The sequence below is a fragment of the Podarcis vaucheri genome (genome assembly GCF_965113315.1).
Source record: "Podarcis vaucheri genome assembly, chromosome: 5".
Classification (NCBI taxonomy): domain Eukaryota; kingdom Metazoa; phylum Chordata; class Lepidosauria; order Squamata; family Lacertidae; genus Podarcis; species Podarcis vaucheri.
In genome coordinates this window covers 101,991,667-102,003,819 of record NC_138763.1, presented here as the reverse complement: position 1 = coordinate 102,003,819, position 12,153 = coordinate 101,991,667, and the positions used below count along the sequence as shown (strand labels likewise).

The following is a 12,153-nucleotide window of genomic DNA, read 5'->3' as shown; positions in this document are numbered from 1 at the left end:
AAGGGAAGCGGCGGCGAGATCTCCGGGTCGGGCGCTTGGCTGATAAAGAAGGCCGGCGGCAGAGGGAGCGCCGCCACGAACGTGGCCCGAGGGGCGCCGGCCAATCGGAGGTCATATGCAAAAGAGAGGGAGGCCGGGGGGGCGGGGCCTCCTGTCCCGCTTGGCTCGCTCGCTCGCTCGCTAAGTTCACGGGTCTTGGAGAGCGTCCAGCGGGGCGTCGGGTCGGCTGAGGTCTCCATCTTCCGATCTCTTGAGGATGGAGGGGTTGGAAAGGGACCTTCCGCGTTGGGCACAGGCTGGAAAGTGCAGGCTGCTGGGGAATTTACACAGGAAAAGGTAAAGGGACCCCTGACCCAGTGGCGTAGCGTGGGTTGTCAGCACCCGGGGCAAGGCAAGTAATTTGCGCCCTCCTAACCCGGTAGGGGCAGAGAGCTGCGAGTGCGAGCGCGCCCCCCAGATGTTGCGTCCGGTGCGGCCGCCCCCCTGCACCCCCCACGCTACGCCACTGCCCTGACCATTAGGTCCAGTCGTGACCAACTCTGGGGTTGCGGCGCTCATCTTGCTTTACTGGCCAAGGGAGCTGGCGTTTGTCCGCAGTTTGTCCACATGTGGCCAGCGTGACTAAGCCGCTTCTGGAGAACCAGAGCAGCGCACGGAAACGCCGTTTACCTTCCCGCCGGAGCAGTACCTATTTATCTACTTGCACTTTGACGTGCTTTCGAACTGCTAGGTTGGCAGGGGCAACGGGAGCTCACCCCGTCGCAGGGATTCGAACCGCCAACCTTCTGATCGGCAAGTCCTAGGCTCTGTGGTTTACCAAATATATAAATATATATGTGTGTGTGTGTATCTTCTTGCTTCATTTCACTTCATAATAATAATAATAATAATAATAATAATAATAATATAATTTATACCCTGCCCATCTGGCTGAGTTTCCCCAGCCACTCTGGGTGGCTCCCAATTGAGTGTTAAAAACAATACAGCATTAAATATTAAAAACATCCCTGAACAGGGCTGCCTTCAGATGTCTTTTAAAGATAAGATAGCTGCTTATCTCCTTGACATCTGATGGGCGGGCGTTCCACAGGGCGGGCGCCACTACCGAGAAGGCCCTCTGCCTGGTTCCCTGTAACCTCACTTCTCGCAATAAGGCTTTAAAGGTCTGCACCAACACTTTGAATTGTGCTCAGAAACATACTGGGAGCCAATGCAGATCTCTCAGGACCGGTGTTATGTGGTCCCAGTGGCCACTCCCAGTCACCAGTCTAGCTGCTGCATTCTGGATTAATTGCAGTTTCCAGGTCACCTTCGAAGGTTATTATTACTTGCATCTGTCCATTTGTTGTTCTTGCCCCCCCCCCCCGTCTGTCTCCAGAGGCACTGGAGGAGTGCACCTTCGGGGGTGAAGTCAAACCATTACTGTACAGAATTACAGCGCCTGCTGTGGTTGCAGAGACTGATAAGGAAGGTACATGTTTCATTGCAGTTGGGGCAGATGAAGGGGGGCAATCTTTCATTAGGGAGAGCAGAAACTGAAATTTGCATTGATTTGTTTTGATGGGGGGCAATTGCCCCACCCCCCACCCCCTGGCAAAGCCCATGTGTCTGGTTTTGCTGCTGCAGATGCCCCCCCCCCCCTGTGCTCCTCCCGGCGGCCATTCCCTTCTTTGGCCAGGCTGACTCAGGAAGGAGAGAAGAAGAAGAGTTTGGATTTGATATCCCGCCTTTCACTCCCCTTCAGGAGTCTCAAAGCGGCCAACATTCTCCTTTCCCTTCCTCCCCCACAACAAACACTCTGTGAGGTGAGTGGGGCTGAGAGACTTCAGAGAAGTGTGACTGGCCCAAGGTCACCCAGCAGCTGCATGTGGAGGAGCGGAGACGCGAACCCGGTTCCCCAGATTACGTGACTACCGCTCTTAACCACTACACCACACTGGGGGAGGGTTGCAGCCTGGGGGAGGGTTGCAACACCTGGGGGAGGGTTGCAGCCAACTTGAACTGGGAATGTGATAGTGGCACATACAGTGGTACCTCGCAAGACGAATGCCTCGCAAGACGGAAAACTCGCAAAACGAAAGGGTTTTTTGTTTTTTGAGCTGCTTCGCAAGACGATTTTCCCTATGGGCTTGCTTCGCAAGACGGAAACGTCTTGCAAGTTTGTTTCCTTTTTCTTAACACCGTTAATACAGTTGTGACTTGACTTTGAGGAGCAACTCATAGAACGCGGCGTGGTAGCCTTTTTTGAGGTTTTTGAAGACTTTGGTGATTTTTGAAGTTTTTCCAAAACTTTCCCGACACCGTGCTTCGCAAGACAAAAAAAAATCGCAAGACGACAAAACTCGCGGAACGAATTAATTTCGTCTTGCGAGGCACCACTGTATGTAGAGCAGGTAAAGGCATGGCTATGCCAAAAAGGGTTGATGGTCAGCACCTGGAAAGTATCTTTCTTTGCAAGCCACATGGATCAGCTGGTTGACAGGTTTTATGGCACACTGTGCAGTAGACTCACTGATGGCATTGTGATGTGAAGCAAGTGACAAGTGGAGGTGGGTTGGCCCACCCTGCCCACCTGTCAGATGCCTGCTTGTCACACCTAACCCATGGGGGGCGGCAAGCAGAAAGATTTGGCCAGGCAGCTGAACCCAGTTCCCTGTGCAGCATGCCCAACATGCCCTTCCAAATATTGCTAAATTGCAGCTCCCATTATCCCTTCAATTAATGATTGCATTGAGATGTTGCCCAACACACATGCAACCCATTCCAGGATGTCCCAGTTTCTTCCTTTAATGAACTTTCTCCCATATCCAGGTGGCCTGGAGACTGATTACTACTATGATGCAAGCAAAAAGAGCTTCTGTGTGTGCAGCCAAACCTCACTTTCTTATTCAGCCCACAGGCACTCACCTGGATTCAGTGGGATGGACATATGAATGAATCCTAGTGACAACTCTGAAATATTTTTCTCTGGCCCAGTTCAAGATGGGATCCTTTTCAGTTCTATACAGACAACAGGAGTGTGATTCAGATTCCACTGGTATGGAGTGGCCACTGACCACTGAAGGCCATTAACAAGAACTCTGTTGTCCAACAAGATAAAAGGAATAGGGCCATTTTGCATAACAAAATGACAAATTAGCAACAAAAGGTAATTCTGAGACAGCAGGGATATGTTGGTAGTAGGAGAAAAGGAAACAGAACTCAAGACAGAGACCACAGCAGCCTGGTCTGTAAAAGGTTTTTATGCTACATGTAAGTGGGGAAGTGAATGGCTTGGGATTCATTAAGACTGTGTCTGAAAAAAATGCACATGAAGACTACAAGATTTCCACCCCACTGCCTGACCCATCAGAGATTTTAGACAGGCCACACTTCTCACTAAACTCTGGCATACCAGAGGTTTTCTTTCATGAAACCAAGTGATGTCAGTGATTTAATTGGTATTTCCAAGTAAAGATTGCAATCTGGGATTATTTCGCTTGTACCCTTGGCCTCCCTCTTTTATAAAGTAAAGATGCAAGCTTGGTATCAGCTCATTTTAAACTAATAGGATTTACGCCCAATGAATTTGTTATTTACAAAATGTAAATAATAGGAAGCCTTCCTGATCAGTCCTGGGGAAACTGGTTTGAGGATTCTCAAAGGGAAAATTTCACTTGTCAGTCCTGCCTTTAGCACTGACCAGTGGTAGGTCTACTACTCAAGGCAGCGCTCCTTTTAAGCTCTGCCACCAAGAAGCTCTGTTTGGGATATTATTACTGGTACTAAACAACACTCCGTCTCTCTTCTCTTTGGCCTCAAACACAACCAAAAGTTTTATGAGGAAGTAATTAGTAGTATCTGTCCAAGTCAAAACAGCAGCTGAAAGAACCCATCTTGACTGGCCGGAATTCAGGCAAAGGTACAAAGTGGTTTATTACCAAAGGGTTTGCTCACAAACCATGTAGTCCCCTCTGCCAAAGGATGGTTCCAGACAAGGGCTTAATATTGCAAGCAGTGACAGAAAGATTGCAAATGGGTAGTTAGCAACAGATTGTTTTTCACTTACAAGATTTCCCCCAGAGAGAATAAATCAGGTGAGGGATATAGGTTGGCATTCTGATGACCACAAGATTGTGCGGATACTGCAAAAATCCTGCATGCATGAAAACCACTAATCCAGAATCAACATGCATCTCCAGGCAATATTTCGAATAAACACCATGGCAGGGAACTGCACTCTGGTGAGGATCATGAGGGGTTGCCTAGGCCAGGTCGTTTTCTGGGTTGGCATTCCCTCTCCTCCTATGACACCAGCTATACTTCCAGTTTGTCGTTACTCCCTTGGCATCTTCGGGCTCAGACCTGGAATGGCAAACTATGGAGGGAAAGGGAGGCAGATGCAAGTCCTCCCCGCAATCCCCTCTCACCCTAGTGTGGAGGCAGGACTTCCTATTCCCACTTCTCCCAAAGGGAGAAAGCATTGTCAGAATCTGGGGAGGCCTCTGAGCATGGGGTGGCCAAGCAGAGCGGGGATGAAGGAGAGCTGGGGCTCTCTCCCAGGCAGCGCCACAGGAGGAGGGGCCAGATGCCCTCTTGCAAGCCAGCTGCTCATGCTGGAATAGAGACTCTCGTGAGTAAGGGTTGTGCCCCCCTGCCCTTTGCAGCTTGACAGGTGGGTGTGGTAAACCTAAAGGCTGTTGTGCAGCCTTGAACATCTTAAAACTACCCCAAAGCCATGAACCTTGGCTCTTGCTCCTAGACTGGGCCCAACCACATCAACTAGGGCTGGACAAAGCTATTTTGGCACCTGAGGCAAACCACAAATCGCCACCCCACGTGCCAGGGAAGAAGGGGTGAGTGAAGAGCTATATCAGGAATAAGGTGGGGAATAAAGATCTACATGGAGAAGTGAAGATCTACATTGGGAACAAGGTTGTAGCGGCGGCATGGAGGGAGCTGCCAAGGAGGGAGCAGATCTTGCCTCCAAGGAGTGCGCCACAGCCATTGCTGCCACTGTGGAACCAGCAACAGCAGTGGGTGATGCACTCCTGGGAGGCCAGATCTGCTGCCCCTGTAGATCCTGCCACCCAAGGTGGTTGCCTCATTTTGCCTCATTGGTGAGCCAGCCCTATTGTTAAGCCTTCACCTTGTTAGAGCTCTGGGACTGGATTAGCTCTCTGCTGCCGAGTCTGTACTGTTACTCTGCCTTAATAAAGATCCTTTCCTTGTCATGTTTTCGCACCGTTGCCGGCCTTCTGTTCAAGGGCTCTCTCTGTTTTTCTTATGTCCTTTATACTTATTCCATGTGCCAGTTTCTGCACGTGTTTATGTACCCATTCTTCAATTCCTGTGTTGTCAATAGACACATTCAAACAGGGAAGTCAATGGGGCTCCTTGTGCCAATATTGGCAACATCAGGAGCCTGGGTGGTTCTACAAAACCTCCCATTGTGATTAGAAATAACTTAGAGTTCTTACTGATAAACACATTGAGTTGGTAGATCATGTTTTTTGATTTGGTGCCAAATACTCATGGTTCATTTCTGTGTTCCCAAACAGAAATGAGGATTAATATTTCCTCAATGCATACATGATGAGCTCTGAAACAAAAGAAGCAATGTTTTGCAGCACACAGCCACATACAGTATTGGCTCTCAATATAGTCCTGTCCAGGGTTTAACCAATTGCTGTGAATAAGCAGGACTTACAGCAATTGCAGGAAAAAACCAATGACTTTTAAATAGGTGTGGTTCAAAAGCAACAAATGCCCAGCAAAATAGATCACAACTGGAGCTGGTTCAGCTGTTGCAATAAAAGTTGCTATTAATGACAAGCAAGTGACATTTCTGTATCCTGTAGGGTAGAAAGTATTAATTGCTTTATTGGTCATTCAGTTAATTAGACCTTGGTCCTACGCAGTGCTTTTTCCCCGCAGGGGTACGCATACCCCTAAACATTTTGTGAATCTAAGTTTGGCCTCATCGAGGGGCAATATTGCAATATGAGTAGGAAAATGAGAGTACCCCTAAACATTTTTTTTTAGAAAAAAATAATGGTCCTACGCATGTTTGTTGTAAGTTCTACTATGTTTACTGAAGCTTGTTCCTGAGCAAATATGCATTGGACTGTCATGCAGTCATACGTTTGGCAGGGGTCAGTTGGAAGAGCTGATTTAATTTTGCTGCCTTACTAATAAAAGGGAATGGGAAATGACAACACCGCAATATTCATACCCAAATCTCTGAGTGGCGAGTGACTTCAGGGGTGCCAAGACGTGCCTCAGCTTTTGTTTCTTTTGAATGAAGATCACTGGAGACAATGGTGTTGATGATATATAGTTTTATTTACACGTCTATCCAGGCTGAGCCAAGACATTTTGGCACCTGAGGTGAACCACAAAATGGTGCCCTCCCCAGGGAAGAAGGGGTGAGTGAAGCTCTACATCAGAAACAAGGGAGGACAGAAAATCTACATCAGAAACAAGCAGGGAATAAAGATCCACATGCTCTGCATTCCTTGGAGGCTGGATCTGTTGCTCCTGTGAATCCTGCCATCTGAAGTGGTCATAGAATCATAGAATTATGGAAATGGAAGGGACCCCCAGGGTCATCTAGTCCAACCCCCTTCAATGCAGGAATCTCAGCTGAAGCATCCATGGCAGATGGCCATCCAAGCTCTGCTTAAAAACCTCCAAAGAGCTGTCAAACAGCTCTTACTGTCAGAAAGCTATTCCTGATGTTTAGTTGGAATCTTCTTTCTTGTAACTTGATGTCATTGGTTCAATTCCTACCCTCCAGAGCAGGAGAAAACAGGCTTGTTCCCTCTCCAATATGACAGCCCTTGAGATACTTGAAATGGTTCTCATATCTCCAAGGTGGTCACCTCATCTTGCCTCATGGGTGGATTAGACCTCAGCTGAGCAAAGGATGGAAGGACTCACAGCATTAACACGCAAAGAGATCTTGCTCCCCAGCAGTGCCAACTTGAATAAAATATGGGGGGCCCAGGTAAGCCCCACCTGTGTGATCACAGCATGACCGGCGGTCAAGAATGATGGGAGATGGAGTCTAGCAACACCTGAAGGGCTGAATCATGGAATCATAGAATTGCAATGCAGGAATCTGAAGTGAAGCATCCCTGAACTAACCATTTAGCATACTTCCTCACCAATGAAATATGTTTACAACCTAAGTAGCAGAACTTGTCTTTCCAGATCTATGTCATTTTCTTCCATTTCTGCAAGTGGCTGTATTTTGAAAGATTCTTGTGAAGATTCTTACTCACGGAGATATTACTCAACTTGCACCGTGTGACAATGACAACTGTTGCCCAGTAGGTGCTTCTCATGAGTAAACAGATGTCCCCACTTCCTCTTTAGTCTTTTCAGCACATGAAGGGAAATTGGTCTGAAAGACTTAAGAGGAAGTGGGAGTGTCTGTTTACTCATAAGAAGCACTGACCAGTACCAGGCACACCCTAATGTTCAAAAGAACAACAAACAAACAAACAAACAAACGGGATCAATGGAAGCAGACAGAAAGAATTGCAGGCAGAATTAAAGGCTGGAATGGATCTTCAACTTCTGCCTGCATCTGTCTCTGGAAGTGGCGGTGGGGTGATTATAGTTCCAGTACCAGGGAGATATGGTTAATGTAGTTTTCAGGCTGTGTAAGAATGAAATATTTGTTCAAGGAAAGACGATTGTTATGTAGCAAGCGGTGATTGACCAATATTGTCTGAAAATAGGCAAAGTATTTAACTCACAGTTCTACTTTTTTTCATTGATTATCTTCAGATGGATTTGTGACATTTCCCTTGAAAATTATAGGAAGGGATTTGTATGCCAGTTTCACCAGTTCCTCCATTTGGTGCAGGAATTTTATTTTTAGTATTAAAAGGGCTCCGTTCTTGCACCTACCCCTACCAGTTTTAACTGTTCTTTGAGATGCAGAGGGGAGGAAAATGGATAACTGGGACATTCCAGGATCAAATCAGAAATGGAGACAATTTCTGTAATTCCAGGACTGTCCCTGGAAAATAGGGACACTTAGAGGGTATGAGTTCATTGGCATTCGAGGCTTTGTTCCTATGAATTGTTATTATTATTATTACTATTAATATTATTATTAATTTATTTGTACCCCATCCATCTGGTTGGGTTTCCTCAGCCACTCTGGAGCTTCTCATAACTTATCAATTTGTGATAAGAAAAATCAGTCAGGGCAGACAAACAGCCAAAAATATCACTTTTCCACTATGACCAAATTTCCTTTGAAACACAGGGGAGTTTGCAGCACATTCTACAGCTACCTTCCATTCACATACAATAGTATGCCAACCATCCAGACATCACGCTTTCCTCATGCAGTTGCTGTGTGTGCTCAGAATTCCTAGAAACGCCCAGTGATTCTGTGGTCAATGACTAGCTTATTTCACAGACAAGTCAGTGTCGAAAGTATTCCCTGAGGGTAGTCTAGTAGCGAAGAGAGTGAGCTGTGAGGCAAGAAGTCCATCATTCAACCCAGTGGCAGCGATGGACACATCAGATGGTGAAAGGCCAAGCTATTATTAGCCTCATTCCCCCACCCCATTCTGCAGCTCAAGAGATAGATGTACTCGTGGAAGTCAGGGTAGAGAAAATGCAGCTAAGAAGCTCAGATTATGTATACAGTGGTGCCTCGCAAGACAAAATTAATTTGTTCCGCGAGTTTTGTCGTCTTGCGAAGCACGGTGTCGGAAAAGTTTTGGAAAAGCTTCAAAAATCACCAAAGTCTTCAAAAACCTCAAAAAAGGCTACCACACCGCGTGCTATGAGTTGTTCCTCGAAGTCAAGTCGCAACTGTATTAACGGTGTTAAGAAAAAGGAAACAAACTTGCAAGACGTTTCCGTCTTGCGAAGCAAGCCCATGGGGAAAATCGTCTTGCGAAGCAGCTCAAAAAACAAAAAACCCTTTCGTTTTGCGAGTTTTCCGTCTTGCGAGGCATTCGTCTTGCGAGGTACCACTGTAGTTAACTGACACTCTTCTTTGGAAATTAAAGCAACGTCCAGACTTTAACATTCAAAAAAAAGTTTACTTGCAGAAACTTATAGATGAATTAAAACATAATATTTAAAGCCACATGCTTCCCCAAGCATGGACTTACAGACTTTTCTTCCAATGTCCAAAGAGATGTATTTTCTGCTCTTTGCAGCCTTCTGTATCTCAGTTAGCCCATGCCTTGCAGGTCCTAGGAGAGACTTCCACTTTCACCTTCTCCTTCCGCTTTGCTCTCTTTCTTCCCAGCAGAGAAGAAGCATTCCAACACTCTATTCAACTTAGCAGTATTCACAGTGGATTCTAAAACACAGGGATCTTGCTTCACATAAAAGAGTCTCTCCTTCACTAGATATCTCCCATGTGACCAATGTTAGCCAGTCTCATGAGAACTACTAGAATTCAGTTACCAACCAAATTTAAACCCATAGTAATCCAAGCATTTACAATTTCAGTGAATTAAATTACTATACTTAACAGTACTGACCTACCTTACAAGACAGGACTGTTCCAAGTATTGCTGAGGTATACAATGTTCTGAACACTTTAAAATTAGTCATAGAAATACTGTATGCAATAAGGGGAAGCATTCATAAGTCGTCATGGCAACACACCGTATTTGAACTAACCTGAACCTTGCTTGCTGGAAGGAACCCTTTATAAAACAAGGTTGAGCCCTTATAAGATATTCTATAATAGTATATTTGCATCCCAACATGGAGCCCCCACACCACCCCCTGCAAACAGTGCACAGGCTATAATTTGTGCCTAAAAAGGGCTGGGAGTGCAGTAGCTCACATACAGCAAATCATAAACCAGAAAGATGTGTGAGTTTTCAGTATGATATGATACAGACTATTATGATACAGAATTTATGCAGATGCATTCAAAGTCAGAAATGCTCTTTTTAATGCACTGGAATAACACATAAAGCACATATATAATTTATTTATAATCATTACACAAAAGTTAACGCCACCAATTAGAATAAAAGCCTAATGCCTAATAGTTTAATAAGTTCTGTCCAAATGAGCCCTTTCAGTGAGATACCAGAGATAGAGCTATTAAAGCAGATTTGTTTTTAAAGAGGAAGCTGATTGTGTAGTAGAACATGGTGACCTATTACCTGAAGGTGTTTGGTCATCAGGTGGGGAATATAAAACACAGGACCAGCTTTTTCATCAATGTTGCTTTTTTTGGTACATTGCTGGACACACCACAGAGAGGATGGGATTGTGTCTTCTCCCAACATGCATTACAGGATTTGTTTTCTCCTCACTGAACTCCTATTAAAGGAAGCTGTCATCGGTGCAATTAGTTGGCATCTGTGTACAGTCATACCTGGGTTAAATGTGCTTCAGGTTGAGCGTTTTCAGGTTATGCTCTGCGGTGACCCGGAAGTAACAGAGCGCATTACTTCTGGGTTTCGCCGCTCACGCATGCACAGACACTCAAAATGACATCACGCACATGCCCGGAAGCGGCGAATCACAACCCGCACACACACAGACATGCAGTTGTGGGTTGTGTTCACTTCAGGATGCAAATGGGGCTCCAGAACGGATCCTGTTCGCATCCAGAGGTACCACTGTATTTGCAACAGCTATCTCAGATGTATACACCTCAGCTTAAGAGTGACTTACATTTTTAAATTCAGCAGAAGCTGGTTTGAGGATAGTTCAGGATTGTGGCTAACATCACATGTTCTTGGCTGTAAACACCAGCAGTGTGAGCATCCTGGAACCCAGACTAAACGATGCCGTGTACACAGAGTAAGTCTCAAATCGGGGCGTAGTAAGATTCCACTATGACCCTGTTTACACAGAACACTAAAAAGCACTTTGGAGCCAGTGGCGAACTCTTTGTCCACATGTGCAAATCTGATTCCATTTTGCCCGAAGTAGGCTTCACAAAAGACAGTGGAAAGCACTTGTGAAATTTCTAGCACTATTTTGTGCCACATGAAGTTGTGGCTATTGATGAATAGACCAAGGAGGAGCAGACTTTGGTATTCATTACATAATAGCTGGATCTGACAACAGGCACAGATTTGGTAATATGGTGCTCTGAGAGAGAACAAAAATTGGCACACCCACCCATCCCAAATATTTATTTTCACAATGACACCTTTTAGTACAGTTGCTTTTTTAATGGATCTTCTCAGTAGGTACCTGTATAAATACAGGGGTTTAAAAAAAATTATTAGTATTAGCATTTTGCACCCCCTCAGCTTGGCAACCTGTGCAGAGGAACCACCCTCACCACCTTAAATCCAGCACTGACGGGCAGCGGCTCTCCAGGCTTCCAGACAGAGATCTGTACCAGACCTAAATAGAGATTCAATTCTGCAAACCTAAATTTATCATAGATTTGTTGGATTGGAAGGACCCCGAGGGTCATCTAGTTCAGCCCCTCGTAATGCAGAAAAGCCTCTTAGGCTTGCCGATTGGAAGGTTAGCAGTTTGAATCTGCGCAACAGTGTGAGCTCCCGTTGCTCTGTCCCAGTTTCTGCCAACCTAGCAGTTCAAAAGCAGACCAGTGCAAGTAGATAAATAGGTACCGCTGTGGTGGGAAGGTAAACAGCATTTCCGTGCACTCTGGCACTCATCACGATGTTCTGTTGCACCAGAAGCGGTTTAGTCCTGCTGGCCACATGACTCGGGAAGCTGTCTGTGGACAAACGCCGGCTCCCTCGGCCTGAAGCGAGATGAGCACCACACCCCATAGTCGCCTTTGACTGGACTTAACCGTCCAGGGGTCCCTTACCTATTTACTTTTACCTAATACAGGAATTTGAACACACATATTCCACATGCCCATCCAGTTTGAAACCATACCACACCCTGCTTAGCTTTGCAAATACTGTAGCAGTTTTATTGCCGCACCATTTTTTGTTACGTGGCGGCACTTTGCAAACCAATGCAAGAAAACTGGATTCCGGGTTCAGTTTAGGATTCTATGCATATGCATGCAACATCAAAACACTCCCCAAACTAAACAGTGGGGGGCGGGAATGGGGGGAAAGAGAAAGGTTCTGCCCCAAGGAGCATACAATCTTGGATTTGTAAGAAATGGCACATGCCCCCCAATTTAATGGGAACAATGGTTGCACCAGTTTCTTATAACATTTTGGGAAG

At 45.8% G+C, this 12,153-nt stretch overlaps 1 long non-coding RNA gene across 1 annotated transcript; it reads left to right on the top strand.

The window, feature by feature from the left end:
• The first annotated feature begins 214 nt into the window (after positions 1 to 214).
• On the top strand, positions 215 to 3,520 carry LOC309532716. The gene is made up of 2 exons (XR_014219962.1): positions 215 to 336; positions 2,812 to 3,520. It is a non-coding gene; the product is annotated as an uncharacterized lncRNA (long non-coding RNA).
• Positions 3,521 to 12,153: the final 8,633 nt, after the last annotated feature.